This window comes from Colletes gigas, unplaced genomic scaffold, assembly GCF_013123115.1.
Source record: "Colletes gigas isolate AHSC1104 unplaced genomic scaffold, ASM1312311v1 Colletes_gigas_Sc00003, whole genome shotgun sequence".
Taxonomy (NCBI): domain Eukaryota; kingdom Metazoa; phylum Arthropoda; class Insecta; order Hymenoptera; family Colletidae; genus Colletes; species Colletes gigas.
This window is the reverse complement of record NW_025106632.1, coordinates 1,909,327-1,929,770: the sequence shown is the minus strand read 5'-3', so window position 1 is coordinate 1,929,770 and position 20,444 is coordinate 1,909,327. Positions and strand designations below refer to the sequence as shown.

Here is a 20,444-nt window from a genome sequence, read left to right as displayed (position 1 = left end):
GTTTAATTTTTCAAGGACGCGTGCTCGTTGTTTGTCAACATCGAACTTTATATCGTGTTTACGAGTCACGGAGGCATCTTTGAATTTCAACGTTGAACGAGCTTTCAAACGTGTTTATTAACGGTATGACCTTGAGTGACCTTGATACGTACCACGGGCGCTGGATTCCGTTTAACAAAATGGCCACTTTCAAATTTCGAAAGCAACTCTGCCTATAACTGTGTTACTCTAACCAAAACAAAATTGTAGACGAGATTAAGTAAAATTAAATTTAAAATAATTTAATATACAATAGTAGTTCAGTACTCTCGTTTTGGAACACGCTTAAATTAAAAAATAAATCTTTTATCAAAGAATATAAATTTATATTAGATTATTAGATATGGATATAATAATCTAATTAAAATAAATATTATTATTAAATAGGATAATAAATATAGATATGGATATATCAGATTTTTATTAAAGATATAAATCAATTCTTTAGATATTTACATATAATTCTATCGTTAAAATAAATAAAACTCTCGTTTAACCCCTTAAGGTTCATGCCCGAATCTGACTGCTTTGAAAAATAATATTTCTTTAATTTATATATTTTCCTTCAAATTATACGTTAGATACAACCATTGTAATTAACAAAAACCGTATTTTTAGAAACAAATCCAATAAAGAAAACTGATCATTGTTGGTTGACCCGGAAAATATGAGCGTTGAGGGGTTAAAAATAAATCGCTAACAAATAATTTAATTATCGATCTAGCGAAGATAGTACAGAGACACATGATCGAGAAAAACGTTTATTCACGAATAAAAAAGAAATTTCCTTCGAGCCGGATTCGAACCAGCGACCTATGGATATCTCTTACGTATAAAACCTCTACAGTCCACCGCTCTACCAACTGAGCTATCGAAGGATCGGTGAATGAAGCTGCTTAAAGTTTCTAGATATGCTTAACACTTCACAATATAATAATTAACCAATTCAATTAAGAAACTTTAAACAAAGAAAAAGATTAACAACATTTACCCTTGTATAGATACTTATATACGGGGGGGAAAAAATTAATATAACGAAATTTTGGAAAAACACAATCGATTGCAAAATTAACGATTGCAAAATTAATTCCTTCGAGCCGGATTTGAACCAACGACCTATGGATATTTTCTTTTTTTCCCCTAATCATCTAAACAACTACAGTCCACCTCTCTCTCTTAAGTTTGTTTATTTATACAAATAACAATTATTACAAAAATGTATATAACTAGATAACAAGTTTGCAATTAATTCTCGTGTACAGTCTTCTTCAGTAGTCCCTACTTACAAGAAACATAACCTATTAGATTGCATACCTTACTTCTGCTAATGCTACACTATACTACACATGTAATAAGTTAGGTTAAGGAAGGTTTGTAGAGAAGAGTGTAAGATAAGGAGGGCTTGTAACCCTAAGGGGAAGCAATAAAATGATACTAACTACTACACATGTAATAACTAGCATCGCAATAGAGTATTTACACATACGGTATTAATAAATTTTTCTGTTCAGGTTATCAAAAAAATATCTGTTTTTATTTGTAGGAAAAATGTGTAATAAAAAAGCTACTTTTAAACAGTCCACCGCTCTACCAAGTGAACCATCGAAGGGATGTGACTTGCAACGTAGTGAAATTAAATATTATTTTAAACTAGGAGCAATTGGAGAAATGTTTGGTCGAATATTTTTGTAAGAATATTCCTTCGAGCCGGATTTGAACCAGCGACCTATGGATGTCTTCCTTCTTTCCACAATCATCCAAACAACTACAGTCCACCGCTCTACCAACTGAGCCATCGAAGGGATGTGACTTCCAACGCACTGAAATTAAATATTATTTTAAACTAGGAGCAATTGGAGAAATGTTTGGTCGAATATTTTTGTAAAAATATTCGTTCGAGCCGGATTTGAACCAGCGACCTATGGATGTCTCTTTTTCTCCCCTAATCATCCAAACAACTACAGCCCACCGCTCTACCAACTGAGCTATCGAAGGGATGTGACTTCCAACGCACTGAAATTAAATATTATTTTAAACTAGGAGCAATTGGAGAAATATTTTGTCGAATATTTTTGTAAAAATATTCCTTCGAGCCGGATTTGAACCAGCGACCTATGGATGTCTCTTTTTCTCCCCTAATCATCTAAACAACTACAGTCCACCGCTCTACCAACTGAGTTATCGAAGGGATGTGACTTCCAAAGCACTGAAATTAAATATTATTTTAAACTAGGAGCAATTGGAGAAATATTTTGTCGAATATTTTTGTAAAAATATTCCTTCGAGCCGGATTTGAACCAGCGACCTATGGATGTCTCCTTTCTTCCCACAATCATCCAAACAACTACAGTCCACCGCTCTACCAACTGAGCTATCGAAGGGATGTGACTTCCAAAGCACTGAAATTAAATATTATTTTAAACTAGGAGCAATTGGAGAAATGTTTGGTCGAATATTTTTGTAAAAATATTCGTTCGAGCCGGATTTGAACCAGCGACCTATGGATGTCTCTTTTTCTCCCCTAATCATCCAAACAACTACAGCCCACCGCTCTACCAACTGAGCTATCGAAGGGATGTGACTTCCAACGCACTGAAATTAAATATTATTTTAAACTAGGAGCAATTGGAGAAATATTTTGTCGAATATTTTTGTAAAAATATTCCTTCGAGCCGGATTTGAACCAGCGACCTATGGATGTCTTCCTTCTTTCCACAATCATCCAAACAACTACAGTCCACCGCTCTACCAACTGAGCTATCGAAGGGATGTGACTTCCAACGCACTGAAATTAAATATTATTTTAAACTAGGAGCAATTGGAGAAATATTTTGTCGAATATTTTTGTAAAAATATTCCTTCGAGCCGGATTTGAACCAGCGACCTATGAATGTCTTTTCTCTATCAGGGGATCCAACTACAGTCCACCGCTCTACCAACTAAGCTATCGAAGGGTACGGATATACTCGCAATGACGATTGCAATTGAACGAACCCAGAGAATGTTTGTTCGGTGAAAAGTTTTTGTAAAAATATATGCTCCTTCGAGCCGGATTCGAACCAGCGACCTATGGATATCTCATTCTCGACGCAATCTCAACAACTACAGTCCACCGCTCTGCCAACTGAGCTATCGAAGGCGCGTGATTGTCGCTACGTCTTCGATGCTCATAATTCAAACAGTTTGCTACTGATGCGTCAAAGAGAAAGGAGGCTCCTGTCACGATCGACGAGGAAAAATTCCATCGAGCCGGATTTGAACCAACGACCTATGGATGCCTCTCGCGGGACACAGGATTCAAATGCTGCACAGTTCGATCCTATCTCACGCGTTAAACTGCTCCCTGACGCGTCATTAGGCTCCCGGTAAGTACTTTCGATTCGATCGATTTTTACGAATTTTTTTAACAAGAATGGGAAGCAGAGACGCCATTTTAAATTTATTGAGAGGCTGTTAGGAAGGCGTAGATCGATGGTAGAAATCACCGGTTGCACAATAATTTGCACCTGGAAGGTTATTATTTAGTTGCAATCGCGACCCCGTCTTATAAAATTGAATAAAATTGTGTTAAGTAAATGTTAAGCACGTCGAACAGTCTTTCATCTTTTTCCGTTTAGAATTTATGCACGCGCTCTGTGTAAAATTGCACGTATGATGTGAAAGTTAACTTTCTATTGCATAATGTATAATATTGGGTGAAATTTTATTCGGGCGATAAATAACGAGGAAAACCGACGTGTAAAAGTTTTTTGTTTCGTGAAATCCACGGTGGAAATTCGTCGACGGATGTTTTGCTCCGCGGACTCGACGATTTTTCTAATATACGTATGTAATATACGTGTATAATATATATGTAGAGATAGTTTCTAAAATTCGTGTAACAGTTTCTTTCGGAGCTCGTGCCTCGAACGAGAAATCTTGCTCGACGATGAAGAGGGGTATCTTCGAAAAGAATATGGCGGAATTAACAACCCACTTGAGTACGATTCGAGTACGTCGTTAGATTTATTCCGGGCATTATACACCCTGTAATGGATTCTTACTTTCCGTAACGTGAAATTACAGGAACACCGCTGCATAATACTTCGATGTTGCAATGTCGACGTTGTGATATCTTTGTGCAATATTGTGTCGGAAATATCTTGTAAACGTTCGAGAAGTGTTATAAAACAAATCAACGTAAGAATAGAAAGCAATTGTTTACGATTTTACGTTCCAGGCGTTTGTTACATCGAACATGGCGATGGCAATAATGTGATTGGGGACTATAAAGTTTAACAAGATCGTGGAATACAGAAATGTTTCGTACGTTGGCCACAGTTTCGATGAATAAATCGACACGTTTGGCAACGGTTGCGCAGAGCCGCGAATTATATCGCGGATCGGCGGTAAAGAAATAGGAAATTTATCTCCGGGCGGTGTTTCTTCGACGCGTTCCGGTGCACGTCGCGTTAATGTAACTGCGACGACGTAATGCATAATAATAAGGCAAACGCATTTCGCTACCGTAGTTACGATCGTTACGGGATCGTCACGGCTCGCCGAGCAAAAGTTCTCTTCTCACTCCGATTCTTTCGTTCCGTGGTTTAACGAGGGATAAATCGCTGGAAACGCGGCGGCTGCAGGGGAAAACTCGATTCAATGGAAAGCGATTACGCGGATCAACGTTTTCCCTGCGTTGCGAACGGGTCGTTCTCGTCGATCGTGCAAGTCCGTGAATGCAAGTGTCCGCGTTTCTTTCGCGTTCATTGTCAGTTGAGCGACGATGAACTATTGACACTTCGTTTGCGTGTTATTTCAGTGAATCGGAGTTTTATGAAACAGTCTCAAAATTCAGCTTCCTGTGGACTCCACTGCCAATTGCAATCATTTTTGGTGAATAGATGTACCCTTGAAATCCTAACCATTTTTGAGAAAAAAATTCGAGTAGGCGGACAAATTTTTCGACAAAACTAAAAAATTTCATATCGTTCTGAAAAAATTATTTTTGGCTGCGGGGGTGAATTACAATCATTTTTGGTGAATAGATATATACCCGAAATCTTACGCATGTTTGAGAAAAAAATTCTTTACTTAAAATATAATCTGTGGCCAGAAATGTTCCTGTAATTTAATTTTCTATCTCATTTCCTCTTGTGTTCAATTACTGTTGGTAATTACCCCCATCACTATTTGATTTTCCATCGTTGCCCTTGTCCTGAATATGCCGAATAATGTGCTTGAATTCTTCGATGAAAACAAAAATTTCAAATCGTTTTGGAAAAATTATTTTCGGTTGCGGGGGTCAATTACAATAATTTTTGGTCATTAGACCTACCCTCGAATTCCTACCTACTTTCAAGAAAAAAATTCGAGAAGGTGCTGAAATTTTTCGGCGAAAAAAAAAATTTCAAATCGTTTTGGAAAAATTATTGTAGTTTGCGGGGGACAATTACAATCACTTTTTGTCATTAGACATATCCCCGAAATCTTGCGCATTTTCAAGAAAAAAATTCGAGAAGGTGTGAAATTTTTTGACAAGATTAAAAAATTTCAAATCGCTCTAAAAAAAATATTTTTGCTTGCAAGGGTCAATTAGAATCATTTTTGGTGAATACACATATCCCCTAATTCCTAACCCTTTTTGAGAAAATAATTCATTACTGAAAATATAACCTGAGGCCTGAAATGATTTTCGTGCGTATCTTTAAAACGTCATAACTTCTGAACGGATTGGAGGATTTTAACGATTCAAAATGCAAACAATGCGTATTTCGGTGGAGAATATGTAGAAATTCCAAAAATATTCGAAAAGTCGTTCCTTGACCCCGCAAAGTAAGAAAAACCCCATAAAAATGGTCCAATTTTCGAACAGCCATGACTCCTACTATAGTGAATATATTTCAATGAAACTTTTTTCTGAAGTAGAGCTCATGGATACCTACAAAAAAGTATTAGATAACTTTTCCGTACTGCGTCAAACAAAATTGTTAAAAATTAAAAACTAATTTATAAGAAAAATCGACAGGTGGTAGGTACCTAAAGTTTTCGATGGAAAAAAAAATTTCTAATCGTTCTGAAAAAATTAATATCATTTGCAGGGGTCAATTAGAATCATTTTTGGTGAATACATGTATCCACGAAATTCAACCCATTCTCAAGAAAAAAATTCGAGAAGGTGTGAAATTTTTCGACAAAATTAAAAAATTTCAAATTGTTATGAAAAAAATATTTTTGGTTGCACGGGTCAATTGCAATCATTTTTGGTCATTAGATATACCCCCGAAATCTTGCACATTTTCAAGAAAAAAATTCGAGAAGGTGTGAAATTTTTCGACAAAATTACAAAATTTCAAATCGTTATGAAAAAATTATTTTTGGTTGCACGGGTCAATTACAATCATTTTTGGTCATTAGACATATCCCCGAAATCTTGCGCATTTTCAAGAAAAAAATTCGAGGAGATGCCTAAATTTTTCGATGCAAACAAAAATTTCAAATCGTTTTGGAAAAATTATTTTCGGTTGTGGGAGTCAATAACAATCATTTTTGGTGAATAGACATACACTCCAATTCCTACGCATTTTCGAGAAAAAAATTCATTACCGAAAATATAAGAACGATATTTCATAATTTTAGTTATAATTCCAATGTTTCGATACTTTCGTCCACCACAGTACGTTTAGTATAAATTAATATTTAGTATTAATTAAACCTTCTTTTGCACGGTTTAGAATTCATTTATAATGTACATTTTCTAATATTTGTCTAATTTTTAGGAAGACGATTCCGCCGCCATCTTTGTTCAGTCCTCCAACTCCCACAGGCGCTGGCCACGCGCTGCCCGGATAAAAATTCGTCTTCAATGTTCGATCTCACAATCAGTCAGGTGAGTATTAAGTTACAAAGGAACTGGACGGAAATTCCATTAAATTAATACGAATCAGGGTTCGCCGTTCATTTAGGAAGTTGCGTAACTTCGTTTCCGTTAGAAACAGTGTAATTTTGCTCCTGTTTAAATTCCGTTCCAGTCACGATTCAGATTCGCTTCCTCCATTAAGGAAACGAATATTTCTCGTTCGCGCGATCGATTGTTGCGCTCCGGACAGAAGTGTTGCAATAACATAACCTACATAGCTTCCACTTTTCCTGCTCCGGACTTATGTTATTTTCAAAGTAAATGGACCGCGCGCGCCACGTCTACGATCGTCCATTTAAAGTTGCAGAAACTTTTCCGTCCCCCTTCCAAACAATAACCGACGCCCCGTCGCAATGTAATTTTCAGTCGAACGCCGTACATATTTGTTTTCGTGGTTCGATTGAAGCGCGTTCGAAGAGAAAGAGGAGCCCTAGCAACGGTGCATAGCAACGGGGAACATGGCGGCCCATCAATGGGACAGCTAGCGTCCACTATAATTTTTTTATCCACGATTTAGGATCCCTTTCGTACAGAAACGATGCGTAGAAGCAAAATTCATAAAATACATGCATGCAAAAATTTATTTTTACAACATTATCGACGCTTGGAGTAACCATAAAAATTCTGTGAATTATCTAAGTTGCGATAGCCGCGTTTGGAGGCCATCTTCATTTTTCTTTCTCGAAATCGGTAAAAGTAACCCCCGTCGAAGGTTTCGCGAACGAGTTCCCAACCGAAATAAAAGATCGACCGCGTCCTTCGATCGTCGAGTCGAAAGTCGACGACCCCGAGGAATCATCGCCCCGTAAAATCCGGAGCAGATCCGCGAGGGAAACGGGTCTCGTCGACCCATTTTCGAGCATCGTTCTCGGTGTCCGCTCGAATTCGCGTCGCATTGTCCTCGAGGCGTGCACACCACACCTCTTTCGAACGCCCACGCGAATTCCTCGACTTCCTCGGCCGCATGGAACTCCTCTTTCGCTCGCAGAAATTCTTCCCGGACCCCGTGTGCCCGTTTCCGGCCTAAACTCCGCTCGTCCTTAGGCAAGAACAGCCTCGAGGATCGAATAAGGTCTCGTCCTCGAAATAACTTCACTGTCAGGATCATGGCGTTCGTCCCTCGCTGTCGATTCGGCGATTCGAAATGCGAATAATTGCGTTCAGTTGGAACAAGATTAATCGCAGATCCGTGCATCAATTTCACAGATTTTCTAATCGTCGTCGGCTCGAATCTCGATTTCAAGTGCAACGGCGCGAGTAAATTATGCAGCCGCGCCATTTTCAAACGGAATTATGCGTCTTTCACTTTCAATGAAACAATTCACGGTAGTAATGCTCGGGAATGGCGACTGGCTACCGAACAGTAGCGGCTTATTATCACTGCTAACCTTTATTGCACACGCGCGAAGTCGCAAAACGCGTAAACGTTGTAAATAACAACAAGAAAATGGAGAGTTTTCGTTTACTCGCGCAACGTTATGGCGTCCGTTTACAATGGAGTGTTTTATGGCTCGTGTAAAATGGAGACTATGGACTCTCGACGCTTTTGCAGCATTATCTCTCCGAGAGGCTCTCTGTTAAATCGCTCCCGCCGTTACGCGATGAATTATGAATTCATTAAGGGGGAGAAATTTATCTTCCGAGCGAGGTTGTAATTGCGTTACAATGAAAAGTTCCTGCGCTTTAATTTTCGCCTTTTACGAGACATTAGGGATTATAAAACACTACGAAGCTTCGTCTATATTACAATCAACTATTATTATAAAATCTTCACCAGCAACGATTCATTCAGGTGTCCAGGACTTAAAATTCTAATATCTCATCGAATACTATCGATCATTAATCACTGGACGCTCGTTAATCATTTCGTTAATGCAGTTACGTCCAACTGTACAGTCATTTACGTAACTCTAACACGTTCACTGTCCAATGTCTCAGCGGCGTATCTAACAGCGTGGCGGTGTGACCCATATACGGGTCATAGACAGTGAACGCGTTGGAGAAATAATTAAATCCGACAAACATAAATTATCCATGCCCCAAAACTCAAAAAAAAAAGAAATTGAAAACTATTTTCAACGCGTTCACTGTCCGGTCTCCCAGCGGCGTATGCAATAGCGTGGCGGTATGACCCATATACGGGTCATAGACAGTGAACGCGTTGGCGAAATAATTAAATCCGACAAACATAAATTATCCATGCCCCAAAAATAAAAAAAAAAAGAAATTGAAAACTATTTTCAACGCGTTCACTGTCCGGTCTCCCAGCGGCGTATGCAATAGCGTGGCGGTATGACCCGTATATGCGTTGGAAAAATAATTAAATCCGACAAACATAAATTATCCATGCCCCAAAACTCAAAAAAAAAAAGAAATTGAAAACTATTTCTAACGCGTTCACTGTCCGGTCTCCCAGCGGCGTATCCAATAGCGTGGCGGTGTGCCTCATATACGGGTCATAGACAGTGAACGCGTTGACTGGGCTTCATTGACAAAGTAATTTTTAAAATTTAAGTAATCACTGATTTTAGTAATCTCGTCAAGAATATGTGATACGAATATTGTAAACGATGAATTTTGCTCTAAGAGTAAAATTCAGTCTCGCGTTCTCTTCCGTCACTTTCAACTTTCAACTCTTCGTGCAAAGCATTTTTTCTCTCGAAGGTGTAACGAATATACCCACGCTCGTTGCGACACCTCCGCTCATTATGCGCCGAAGAATCTCACCGAGTGATTCAGCGACGAAATGTGTAATTTTCTAATTCCTACAAATTGGATAACCACCTGGGTGGAAGATCGATTGCGTAATACTCGCGATCGGTAATAGCCCTCTCGGCGTGAAAGTCGAGGACGGAAGTTCCGCCTAGGGTAATCGCGTTCGACGTTTCATAAACCTCATCGCCACGTTTCACACGGCCAACAGCTGCACACGCTTCTCGCGATCAGCATGAAAGTCTCGTTCACGCGAAATCTACAATCGATATTAAATATCCTTAAACGTTCCTTGGTCGAGTGTTTACGGTTTGCATAAATTCTCTAAAGATTTCTTCCGCCGCGTTGACGGGCGAAAACTTCTGTTTCCGATGCGACCAAGTTTACGATCGTCGATCGAAATAACGAAAAGGAAACTTGGGAACGTCGGATGAAATGATCTCGTTATCGCGGCGGCCACGCGCCGATTTATCGTTACTTTCACCGCTGGTACGAAATGCACGTCGATAATGCCGATGATAAAAGAGCAGAGGGGACAAGCAGAGTCGAAAAAAATTATCGCGCTCTGATAATTACGACGCGTTAATCGCGCGACATTGGCCCGATGGCTTTCGCTGAAAATAAACTGGTTCCGTTTGTTTCCTGGCCGTTTCAAGAGCAGCCATTTTTTTATTCAGAATCGAATGGTTGCAAAGTTTTTTACATTATTAACACTTTGGCTGGAACTAAAACAATTCATTCTGAAATTGAAATTGAAATGTTAATTAAATTTGTATAGGAGCAAGTTCAATGTGGTTACGAAAATAAATACCGTAGACAAATTTTAAGTTATGCAGTTTACAATTATTTAAAATCGAAGTTTTGACCTCGTAAAAAATTGTACGGTTTTGGTGTGGCAGTCAACGTGTTAAATTAGTAAATTATTCGATGCAGAAAATAAAGGCTTAAAACGAGTAATTGTATCGTGAATTTATTTATTTATTTATTATTGATTGATGTGTCAGGTTTCGAAAGAGGCTGATAAGACGATGTCTGAGGAACGAAGTTTTGTTTCCTGATTTTATCTACTTTTGAAGTTGAGTATTGTTCTTGGAATCCTTGAGAATGTACCGTGAAATCAGTATATTTTCTGAATCGAAATACATAGAGCGTTAATATTAAAACAAAATTTAATTTTTGGAATATCGAACTACAAATGTTGAAAAGTAATTTCATTTAAATCGGTGGAGATTTGTCGCTTTAAAGTAAATACAACGAAACACCGAGATTCGATCGTATCGTGTCTTTACTAATATTGCAATTTTTCTTTCTCTATCAACGAGGCAAGCTATCAGCCATTCCGCAATTGATTGCCTGTCTATTACTTTCATTCGACGCGGTAAAATGGCGAAATCCCCGAGTATAGGTATACTTATGAAATGACGCGTGTCTAATTGTAAGCTACGGCGCTTCGAACGCTTTCTTTAATTCGCGTTAGCTCTGGAAACTAGTTTCTTTTGCTGAAAATAGTATTATTGTACACCATAGATACATAGAGTTTCCGATGTTACATTTCAAACGAGCTGAATAGTTTCGAGAAATTTCCAGGTGAACGTATTTGTGTTCCCAGGTCAACTATCGCGACATCTACAGGTTATACATAAAAGAAACAATATTTTTAGATTGATAAACCTAGTAAAGTTTTGTTCAAAGTTACTATACACAATAGGTAAATAAAATTCGTGATATTCCCCTTGAAACGAGTCAAATAGTCTCGAGAAGTTTCCAGGTGAACGCGTTTTGGTCCCCAGGTCAACTGTCGCGACACCTACAGGTCACCATATGAAAGAAACAATATTTTTAGGTAGATTGTAAGGAGTGTATAGTCTAAGCTAGAGTAGGTATCGAGTGAGGTGTTTAGGTTTAAGCTGAAATACGTTTTAGGGACTGCGTCTCGAACGTGCATTTTGTTTAGATCATTATTATAAGATAGGAATAAGGAAGGGTCGACTTTGACTGCAGGAACGTCACTCTGTGTCGAACGTTAGTCGAGAGCAGTCACAGTTTTACGTTTATGATCTTTTACGTTTACGTTTTATGTCTTTCTTTTATGTTCTTTATGTTAAATAGTTAGTAAGTATTAAATAATATAATTATATCGTTACGTTCAGTGTTCACGTATTTGAATCCGTCCACACGCCTCTCTGACCATCCTCGACAATCCTTACAAGATAAACCTAGTAAATTTGTATTGTTCAAAGTTATTATACACAATAGGTAAATAAAATTCGTGGTATTCCCTTTGAAACGAGTCAAATAATCTCGAGAAGTTTCCAGGTGGACACGTTTGTGTTTCTAAGTTAACTATCGCGACACCTACAGATTATACATAAAAGAAACAATATTTTTAGGTAGACAAACTTAGTAAATTTGTATTGTTCAAAGCTATTATGCACAATAGGTAAATAAAATTCGTGGTATTCCCTTTGAAACTTGTGAAATAGTCTCGAGAAGTATCCAAGTGAACGCGATTGTGTTCCCAGGTCAACTATCGCGACACCTACAGGTTACACATAAAAGAAACAATATTTTTAGATAGATAAACCTAGTAAATTTGTATTGTTCAAAGCTATTATGCACAATAGGTAAATAAAATTCGTGGTATTCCCTTTGAAACTTGTGAAATAGTCTCGAGAAGTATCCAAGTGAACGCGATTGTGTTCCCAGGTTAACTATCGCGACACCTACAAGTTATACATAAAAGAAACAATATTTTTAGATAAATAAACCTAGTAAAGTTTTGTTCAAAGTTACTATACACAATAGGTAAATAAAATTCGTGATATTCCCCTTGAAACGAGTCAAATAGTCTCGAGAAGTTTCCAGGTGAACGCGTTTTGGTCCCCAGGTCAACTGTCGCGACACCTACAGGCCACCATAAGAAAGAAACGATATTTTAAGATATGAATTGAGTATCGCGTGTTGTGCAATGAGAGCAAACAACGAAGGCGTCGAGTCGTCGGAGATTTTCGAAAGAATTATGCGAAATGCAAATAGGTTTCGCGGAAAGGGGACTTTGGGATCGGACGATGGCCGAGTGGCGTGCAACGGAACGCGTTGCAACACCCACGACGTCCCATTATGCGGGGTCATTCTCATGTTTTACGCGCGTGAGCGGATCCCACGGCTTCGGCCCTGGATTACGTGACGTTTGACAGCGAAAGTTAACCGTGGCCGGGGCCCCAGGGTGCCGTGCACCGCGAAAACCCTCGTATCTCGACCTCTCCGGAGGATGAGCCAGCCATGGAATATTAAACGGCCGCTGGCTGTTTGATCGATGGCCCCGTACCTGCCCGGGCGAATCTTAAATCTGTCGTCGACGGTGTTGTTTGCTGCCATTGAACATATTCGAAACGTTTCGCGGATCGTCCTCGAAAAGAAACCACGATCCAAGGTGGTTTTTCAAAACCTTCCATGCTCGTGGAAAATCGAAGACTGTCGGTCCTGCTCTCTTAAACGGGTTTCTCGTTATTATAGTCGGTGTCCCGAGCAATTGATTTTTAATAATCCTACCGGAACTAATGATATCCGTCAAATTGAATAATCGAATATGAATTAGACTATCGCTGTCGTAGTTTGTTAGAACGTTATGTTGGGTATTACCGATGCAAATTAAGAATGAAGTTGAAGTGAATGAAACCATGTGACTGTGACACGATTGATAGCAGGTGTATACATTAAAACATGTTTAATCTTGTCAAACATCGCCTTTCAGATTTAGATGACATTTTTGGTTGGAAAACAATTTTCTATGCAACTTTAATCGATCTAAACAAACAGAGATCGATATTTTATTGCCTCTGTATTAAAATACGAAGGTCACTTTCAGTTTCGTTCGAATTTCGCGCGAGAAAAAGTGTTATACCTGCGGCGACAGTTCCCCACAGTTGCCACCAGAGGGCTATGATTGACTAACCTGTCTCGCAAGCGCTCGAGCGTCTCTCCTCTCCTTTCTAGCCACTGCGTACCAAATAAGGTCTACATAGTTACCAACCGAGGCGAAATCCGGTAAAATAAATTTAATTTTAAACCGACGTTCGATGCATTGTTCGAATTGCGTAATCCAGATTATCTCTGTGAGAGCGAGAAACCGTTTGAAACGTGTTTCTACCGTGCGCTATAATAATACGTTCCCCGCGAGTCTTTCACCGTTGGTGGCTCTCGATAAACTTGGTTTTTTAATGCTCCCGAAAGGAAATAATCGAGTGGCGTTAAATCTGGCGAGCGAGAGCATGCAACGGTTAGGAAACACAATCTGTTTAATGCCTACTCACCGTGACCGTGTTGGGCCTAGCGAGCAAGAACATTGTTAAACGCATTAAAGACTGCACAATTTCTATCCTTTGCTTGGGGAGTACGCGCGTTTCCAATAGAAAGGTGCAAATGTGTGCTTAACCCTGTTAACAAGCTAACCAAATTGTATCTGACTCAGACTCTCCTGTTTGCCAGCGATATTTTCTGTCGCGAGTCTCGTTCCAATTGATTTATCGCGATTTCAGCGTTTCCAGTCGTTCTTACGGCTCTCATCGTTCTCCTTCGTCGACTGGTCGCTTTGGAGCAACCTCGGTTGTCGTGGAACACACACATTTTCTAGCCTCGTTAGCCTCTTCAGAACCTTTGAAATCGATCTCAAACCACATACTACTGTGTCCAAAAAATGAGGTGACATTTGTTATAAAATGAAGAATCTTTATTCATTCTTTCAAATCAATTTCATCCCCTTCAGAGTAATCCCCATTCGACATAATGCACTTATGAAACAGCTGAAAAAGGCCTCTTCTGGAATTCTTTTGCGCCTTCAAAGCGCGCAGCGATTCACGTTGAATCTCTTCGATAGTCTCAAACCGGTGTCCCCCGGAGTGGTCTTTTGAGTTTACCGAATAGCCAGAAGTCGCATGGCGCTAAATCAGGCGAATACGCTGCCTGTGGAACGATATAAGTTGAATTTTTGGCCAAGCGATCACGAATAATCGACGCAGCGCGAGACGGCGCGTTATCGTGGCGCAAAAACCAACAGTTGCTTCGCCACAAATCCGGCCTCTTTTTGCGAACAGCTTCACGCAAACGACGCACAACGCTTAAACAGTATTCCTTATTAACCACGGTAATCGAACAAAACTGTTAACACGACTTTGATCTTTGAACGTCTTTGGCGCGATTTTTTCGGTCTTTCTTCGCCTTTGGCACGATATTCGCTCGATCGGTCAGCCGTTTCCGGGTCGTAGGCACAGATCCAAGTCTCATCTCCCGTAACGATGCGTTTCACGACTGGTTCATAGTCGGAAATCATCTCTTCACGGACGTTAATACGACGCTCTTTTTCGAACAAATTCAATGCTTTCGGTGCCGATCGAGACTCGACAGGTTTCAAGCCCAAAACATCTTTCAAAATGGTATTCACCGACCCTTTTCAAACGCCAACAGTGTCCGAAAGGTCTCTTATTGTCGGTCGACGATTTTGTAGCACTAGTTTTTTCATTTCATCTACGTGGCTTTGATCAGTGGACGTCGATGGCCGTCCTTGGCGCTCTTTGTCTTCGACGCTTTCGCGGCCATCTTGGAACTCTTTGCACCGCTTGGAAACATTTCTTTTCGACATAGCCTGGCTTTTCGCGGCATTTCCAAAGTATCCGCGGCAGAATATTCATTCCGCGAACAAAATTTAATGCAAACTTTGCTCGACAAAAATATTTATTATGAAAATCGCCGAACGCACTTTTACCGTTGCGGATGAACAAGCGTATCTCAAAAACAACCGAAGATAATTACGTGGAATTTGAAACAGATGACAGCAACGGAGCTACCAAGCTACAGAAAAAATGTTTATCGGTTTGGATAAAGCCGCGAAGTTTAAATTGAAAAGTCGCCTTACTTTTTGGAGACAGTAGTATTTCATAGTTTGAATAGTCTGAGTGAAATTAGTACACACAGCCAATTCACGAAGTGGAACAAGTTCGAAAGACCAGACGCCGCGTTTGGTCCCCGCCGGCGGCCATTTTTCAGGGGCAAGGTCGACCGTGGCGCGCGAAATACAAGTCCCGCTTGGACTCGATCGCTCGAAGACGAATGGGCGTGTGCGCGATCTATCGATTCTTTCGTCGATCGAGCCACGCAGACGAGTCGAGTGAAAGTGACAAGAACAAGGTCGTAGACGTTACAAAATCGGGGAATTTCTCGATAACCGATCATGGCGGAGGGAAGATGTTGCGCAAGAATCGTAAAATGTTAAACCATTTGTTCGAAAGATAATTTATTCGAATTTTAAGGGACGAATCCGGTTCTGACAATCCACTTACGGAGTCGCGACATTAATCGAAGCATAAGAAATGGCGGTTGCTGCAATCGACGTTCCACTGGACTAGATACGAAGTTATTTGCGTTAGAAAATCTGTTTCAAGTAGAGCAGAAAATCTCGCGGTATCGATCGACGATCGCCGCGTCTTCGCGTTTTCTTTACCAAGATAAAAAAGTTCCCGTCGTTTCCTAGTGGCGGTATTTAAGTATTTAAATAAGCGGGAGAATTTATGTGACAAGTGTCGAGGGAATTGCATTTTCATTTCGCAGAAAACGACATTTGCGCGAGGCGTTCGCCCTCCAGGTGCGAAGTGGATATTTGCACGATTCTCCCATTATCTTTGTCACGTTCATATTTTTAATTAGTCGTTACCGAGGATATATTCGAAGTTAACCAGTCCCCCTGGTATTTAATTTTGAATTTTAATCGATCGGAGATTATCAACGTTGGGCAATATTATTTGTTGAAATTGTGGACGTTCGATAACAGCTTTCACTTTCAAGCTTGCAAAATTTCGAGGGATTCCTGAATATTCATAAAGTTTTGCAAAAGAATTAGCAATGATACGTAAATGATTCTCGAAATTTCAAAATTTGAGGTTATCGGTTTATTTTTTTAATTTAAATGAGTACAACTGTTCCAAAGCGAAATTAAATGGTTATTTAAACCCGAATGGAACCGTTAGATCGAATACGTCCACGCGTTTCCAATATTTTCCGCGACACGACTCGCATAATCTCGACGTCTTTATTTATCGCGCGATCACAAAATTCGGCGCTCGGTTTAGAAAGGTGGATCGTAAATTCGGGTCATCGAGACTTTCTTCGAGAACATCGACTTGCATATTTCTTTTCGATCGTAACTTTTCAACGTCTTCGTCATTCCCACTCGGATTTTCCAACAATATTTCTCAGAAATCATTTCTCAATCCCTCGATTCTCAATGTCTTGTCCACTGGAATTTCCAAAATTTTGTCAACTTGCTTCGAAGCAAAAATAAAAACGTTCTCGATCGAGAAGTACTACCGCGTCCAAAAAGTAAGGTGACTTTTCAATTTAACACGTTCACTGTCAGATCAAACCCGTACAATATTCTGCAAAAATTAAAATTTTCATTTTAGACCATTGTAAGCTACACAACCTAAAATTTGTATCGCTACTTATTTTTGTAAGCTTGTTAAAATTCACAAATTCTATCCAAATTTATTTCCCTCGACGTCTTAACTTGAGAATTCATTTTTCTAGTACCATAGTTGTAAATCCTGTCACCCATATATGGCTGACGTGGCAGTCAAAGTGTTAAACTTCGCGGCTTTATCCAAACCGATAAACAATTTTTCTGTAGCTTGGTAGCTCCGTTGCTGTCATCTGTTTCAAATTCCACGTAATTATCTTCGGTTGTTTTTGAGATACGCTTGTTCATCCGCAACGGTAAAAGTGCATTCGTTGATTTTCATAATAAATATTTTTGTCGAGCAAAGAGTTTGCATTAAATTTTGTTCGCGGAATGAATATTCTGCCACGGATACTTTGGAAATGCCGCGAAAAGCCAGGCTATGTCGAAAAGAAATGTTTCCAAGCGGTGCAAAGAGTTCCAAGATGGCCGCGAAAGCGTCGAAGACAAAGAGCGCCAAGGACGGCCATCGACGTCCACTGATCAAAGCCACGTCGATGGAATGAAAAAACTACTGCTACAAAATCGTCGACCGACAATAAGAGACCTTCCGGACACTGTTGGCGTTTGAAAAGGGTCGGTGAATACCATTTTGAAAGATGTTTTGGGCTTGAAACCTGTCGAGTCTCGATCGGCACCGAAAGCATTGAATTTGTTCGAAAAAGAGCGTCGTATTAACGTCCGTGAAGAGATGATTGCCGACTATGAACCAGTCGTGAAACGCATCGTTACGGGAGATGAGACTTGGATCTGTGCCTACGACCCGGAAACGGCTGACCGATCGAGCGAATATCGTGCCAAAGGGGAAGAAAGACCGAAAAAATCGCGCCAAAGACGTTCAAAGATCAAAGTCGTGTTAACAGTTTTGTTCGATTATCGTGGTTAATAAGGAATACTGTTTAAGCGTTGTGCGTCGTTTGCGTGAAGCTGTTCGCAAAAAGAGGCCGGATTTGTGGCGAAGCAACTGTTGGTTTTTGCGCCACGATAACGCGCCGTCTCGCGCTGCGTCGATTATTCGTGATCGCTTGGCCAAAAATTCAACTTATATCGTTCCACAGGCAGCGTATTCGCCTGATTTAGCGCCATGCGACTTCTGGCTATTCGGTAAACTCAAAAGACCACTCCGGGGGACACCGGTTTTGAGACTATCGAAGAGATTCAACGTGAATCGCTGCGCGCTTTGAAGGCGCAAAAGGATTCCAGAAGAGGACTTTTTTCAGCTGTTTCATAAGTGCATTATGTCGAATGGGGATTACTTTGAAGAGGATGAAATTGATTTAAAAGAATAAATATTTTTCATTTTATAACAAGTGTCACCTTATTTTTTGGATACAGTAGTATGTGGTTTGAGATCGATTTCAAAGGTTCTGAAGGGGCTAACGAGGCTAGAAAACGTGTGTGTTCCACGACAACCGAGGTTGCTCCGAAGCGACCAGTCGGCGAAGGAGAACGATGAGAGCCGCAAGAACGACTGGAAACGCTGAAATCGCGATAAATCAATTGGAACGAGACTGGCGACAGAAAATATCGCTGGCAAACAGGAACAGATCGTGCGGGGACTTGTGAAATCGGTGCTTTTTAACCGGCGCGACCGTGACTTTAAAAGTACTTTTCCTTTGTCTCGGCGTGTGACTCGTCGCATAATGATCGACCTGCCGTGCGCGTGCCTTGAATACGACACTCCCCGCTGACAGAACGAAAATATAGTGGCTCGGGGAACGTTTGCCTCTGCCGGAAGGCATTACGCTCATTATGCGAGAAACCGGTGTAGAAATATCAACGCGTCCAGCTTGAATACTCGAACGAATACTCGAGAATCTTTGGAAAATTCTTCGTAACGAGAAACGAGGAAAACGAGCAGAGAACAACGTTCGAGGCGATTTAAATACTCCATCGAACCTTTTTCGCTACTTCTGTACGTTGAATGCTCGGTTCGAGGTATGGTCATATTTCTTTTAGCACACCTTGTAGGTAGGGTAGAATATTCATTAAAAATTAAATATTTTTAATCGAAATATTAATTCTTTTGGGAATATAGAATCATTTATCACTAGATTTACAGGCATTTATTGTATGTATATTTATTGATACCTTTCATGTTGACGATTACCTTAATTAGAATATGTATTCATGCCATTGCATCAATCAAATTCAACATAAGTTGTTAAAAAATAATATTTACGTGTTCTACAATTTTACATATGGAATCAGACATCCGTCAAAGTGATAGCTTCCGTAAATCTAGTGTTAATAATTATTTAGCTATTTAAATAAATTGGATATTTACTATAATCTTGTCCGAATCGTGTGTTAAAAAAGACACTATTTAAATTGATCTAGAATAGAAAATTGAATATTTTCAACCACAATATTAAATTAAAAATAAAGTTTTCCTAGCATTTGGTAATTCTTTTAGAAATATAATTTAATAATTATTTTACTATTTATTTATGTAAATATTTTGATGTATTACCAAATTTTCAACTGTTGAACAAGGTGAACGAGGACCACAATTTTTGACAAAATTTTCCAGGCTAAAATCGGTGTTCTAATTGTTATTTCTCGTAAAGTTAAAGTTCCTCCACTTCTTTGACTCGTTGAATCTTCGTCTGACCACACTTTTTGGTGGACTCTGTACACCCTCGCGTAGGAAATAGATTCAGGTCTACCACGAGAGCCCGGAAGCTCAAAATGAAAGGAGAAGTAATGGGTTCTTTCAGTTCGAGGGGGGGAAAATATCTCGAGTTATTCGTTCGCGATGTCAAAGAGGCCTCCGCGGTCGGAACGTCGCCTCTCATCTTCCTCTTCCAGCTCTTTACCCTTTAATCCTCGAAACCGTGGAATATTGCGCCGGAGCATCGAGTACGTATCGTTTAAAAAAAAAAATCACGCGACGAAACGTTGCCCGTGTGCGTTTCCCAATCGTCGCGACTCTAGAAAGCCGTTTCACGGACCGTTTGAAGTTAAATGTCAGAACCATAGCAATGTTAATTCCGTCCCCAGAAGCATCATAAATTGCCTAATACGTCGCTATAATAAACATCGAGAAAGGGATAATGAACGTTTCTATTTTTCCTATCTCGTCTTCGATGTTGCTTTCACCGATCCGGAGAAAGAAGCCGCTGAAAAGAAGTTTTACGGCCATTTTGTACGTTCTCACGATACGCTTTTTCATTATTATTATTATTATTTCGTTAATCGACCGGGTTGAGCCCTTGGTGCAACTGGAATCTCAAGGATAAATTCGAAAGACCTTGCAATTATGTAAAATATTATACATATTGAGGT

At 39.7% G+C, this 20,444-nt stretch overlaps 9 non-coding genes across 9 annotated transcripts; all 9 read right to left on the bottom strand.

Annotated features, from left to right (window-relative positions):
• Window positions 1–824: 824 nt before the first annotated feature.
• On the bottom strand, window positions 825–917 carry Trnay-gua. Its single transcript has 2 exons — window positions 881–917; window positions 825–860 (listed from the first exon to the last, which is right to left on the bottom strand). It is a non-coding gene; the product is annotated as a tRNA-Tyr (tRNA).
• An 820-nt stretch (window positions 918–1,737) lies between these two features.
• Trnay-gua lies at window positions 1,738–1,841 on the bottom strand. The gene is made up of 2 exons: window positions 1,805–1,841; window positions 1,738–1,773 (listed from the first exon to the last, which is right to left on the bottom strand). It is a non-coding gene; the product is annotated as a tRNA-Tyr (tRNA).
• An 89-nt stretch (window positions 1,842–1,930) lies between these two features.
• On the bottom strand, window positions 1,931–2,034 carry Trnay-gua. The gene is made up of 2 exons: window positions 1,998–2,034; window positions 1,931–1,966 (listed from the first exon to the last, which is right to left on the bottom strand). It is a non-coding gene; the product is annotated as a tRNA-Tyr (tRNA).
• Window positions 2,035–2,123: 89 nt separating this feature from the next.
• Window positions 2,124–2,227, bottom strand: Trnay-gua. The gene is made up of 2 exons: window positions 2,191–2,227; window positions 2,124–2,159 (listed from the first exon to the last, which is right to left on the bottom strand). It is a non-coding gene; the product is annotated as a tRNA-Tyr (tRNA).
• An 89-nt stretch (window positions 2,228–2,316) lies between these two features.
• Trnay-gua lies at window positions 2,317–2,420 on the bottom strand. Its single transcript has 2 exons — window positions 2,384–2,420; window positions 2,317–2,352 (listed from the first exon to the last, which is right to left on the bottom strand). It is a non-coding gene; the product is annotated as a tRNA-Tyr (tRNA).
• An 89-nt stretch (window positions 2,421–2,509) lies between these two features.
• Trnay-gua lies at window positions 2,510–2,613 on the bottom strand. Its single transcript has 2 exons — window positions 2,577–2,613; window positions 2,510–2,545 (listed from the first exon to the last, which is right to left on the bottom strand). It is a non-coding gene; the product is annotated as a tRNA-Tyr (tRNA).
• Window positions 2,614–2,702: 89 nt separating this feature from the next.
• Window positions 2,703–2,806, bottom strand: Trnay-gua. The gene is made up of 2 exons: window positions 2,770–2,806; window positions 2,703–2,738 (listed from the first exon to the last, which is right to left on the bottom strand). It is a non-coding gene; the product is annotated as a tRNA-Tyr (tRNA).
• An 89-nt stretch (window positions 2,807–2,895) lies between these two features.
• Window positions 2,896–2,993, bottom strand: Trnay-gua. The gene is made up of 2 exons: window positions 2,957–2,993; window positions 2,896–2,931 (listed from the first exon to the last, which is right to left on the bottom strand). It is a non-coding gene; the product is annotated as a tRNA-Tyr (tRNA).
• An 85-nt stretch (window positions 2,994–3,078) lies between these two features.
• On the bottom strand, window positions 3,079–3,178 carry Trnay-gua. The gene is made up of 2 exons: window positions 3,142–3,178; window positions 3,079–3,114 (listed from the first exon to the last, which is right to left on the bottom strand). It is a non-coding gene; the product is annotated as a tRNA-Tyr (tRNA).
• Window positions 3,179–20,444: the final 17,266 nt, after the last annotated feature.